This window comes from Cryptomeria japonica, chromosome 9, assembly GCF_030272615.1.
Source record: "Cryptomeria japonica chromosome 9, Sugi_1.0, whole genome shotgun sequence".
Classification (NCBI taxonomy): Eukaryota; Viridiplantae; Streptophyta; class Pinopsida; order Cupressales; family Cupressaceae; genus Cryptomeria; species Cryptomeria japonica.
In genome coordinates, this window is record NC_081413.1 from 70,998,696 (window position 1) to 71,000,964 (window position 2,269).

Here is a 2,269-nt window from a genome sequence, read left to right on the forward strand (position 1 = left end):
AGCTTACAAAATGAAGGCCATTGCTATTAATGAGTTGAGAACAATGGCTAATACATTTGTCAACCAAGATACTCTAGTTGGGAAACTATCTGGTTTTGAGCTTGAAGAATTTGTACCTTCTGGAGCTATGAAGACTAAACCTGCTTTTCATGCATCTACATCTATAATCGGTAAGCAAGGCTGGAAAGCTTCATATGCAAAAGAATTAGAAGATATGAAAAGAGAAAATGATGAGTTTGAGATACTTGAAGCACTATTTTCTAGAAGAGTACCTAAAGGACTAGTAGGAAGTAAGTATGAAGGAAAAAAACCTTATAAATGCTTTGCATGTAATAAGATTGGTCATTTTGCATCTAGATGTCTTGAAAGGAGTTCAAGATTTGAAGAAAGAGTTAGAAGATAATTGAAGCCTAACCCTAGATATGAGAACAAGTACAAATACAAGAAAAACAAAGACAAATCATGCTACATAGCAGATGAAGAAGGAATTAATGATTCAGATGATGAACCGAAAGAAGACTCTCCTAGTGGATTCGACAAGGGGAAGGAATGGGTGTTCCTGGCTATCAAGGAAGATGATTCGACACTGGAATAAAATGTACCTAAAGAGAAGGCACTTGGTGCTAAAATTGAAGATAAGGATGAATGAGTAATTAATAGTGGTTGTTCACATCATATGACTGGAGATAAAGGGAAGTTTCTATCTTTACAAGAATTTGATGGTGGTCTAGTTAGATTTGGAGATGACAAGGAATGTATGATCAAAGGAGAAGGAACTATATCACTGGATGGTAAGAACAATACTGACAATTTTTTATTATGTTGAAGGTTTGAGGCATAAAATTTTGAGTGCAGGACAATTGGTAGACAAGGGATTTCAATTATAGTTCAAGGATGGAAAATGCAAAATCATTAACAAATCTGGTTTGGAGATAGCAACCAGTACATAAAAAAAAGTAATATATTTCATTTGAACTCCAGTGAGAAGACATGATTGATTACACAAATTGATGAGAGTTGGCTATGGCATAAAAGAATGTGTCATGTGAATTTTGACTGCATTATGAAGATCAGTTCAACTAAGGCAGTTAGGGATATACCTAAGATTATGAAGCCCTATAATCCGGTATGTAAATAATGTCAAATGAGTAAACAGGTCATAAGCACTTTTAGAAGTATACAAGATAAATCAAATAATGTCCTTGATCTTATTCATATTGATTTGTGCTGCCCTGCTAGAGTTAAAAGTTTTCATGGTGATAGATATTTCATGCTAATCATTGATGACTATTCTAGAATGACGTGGGTTACTTTTTTGAGACAAAAATATGAAGCATTTGAAAAGTTTAAATTCTTTAAGGCCAAAGAGGAAACTGAGACAAGATTGAAGATTAAATGCTTGAAATTAGATCATGGTGGAGAATTCACATCCGAAGATTTTAATAACTTTTGTGACAAGCATGGTATAAGAAGACAATTTTCTACTCCCCAGACACCTCAACAGAATGGAGTTGTGGAAAGGAAGAACATAACTATCTTGGATGATGCTAGAACAATGTGTTGGCATTTTTTATGTTTATGTTATGATTATCATTGATGGACACACTCTTGTACTGAGAACCCCTTTATATGTATGAGCTAGAGCTCAATCGGTATGTTGTATTCTAGTCTTTAGACTAGTGATTTTGTAGAATGTGTTTCTTGGTCTGAAGCGGCATGTCGACCCCAAGCAGTTCGTAGATCTCAACCTGTACGAAGCAGCAAAGTGGCATAACACATTCTTACCAATCTTCAGTTTTGTCAAACCGGCAACCGGTATTTTGTATGAACCGGTAATACTTTGTGATGAGCTACCAACCCACCGATTGATTGACGGTGCCGACACACTGACGGTGCTTTTTGTGTCATGTTACTGAGTATGTCTAGATTCATTGAACCTAGGAAATTGTAATGTAATCCTATTGGACCGACATGAAATCAGATTCCTTTAAAAGGACATCATGTCTAGGGTTTTAGGAGTTGTTGAGGTTATTGCTGTTGCTGAAAGGGTTTATGTTGTGGCTAGGGTTTAAGGCGATTGTGGAGTTGTTGTAAGAGTGATCTTATCTAAGAAGATCGAGTTGTAAACAGAAAGAGATAGAGAAGACTGAAGTAATGCTGAAGTGCATTAGCAGTGAACTATACTGGATCTAATCAAGTAGTTTGTGCTATAAGATAGATCAAACACTTGTTGATTACTCACATCTTTGACAAGTTTGTAGCCCTTAAC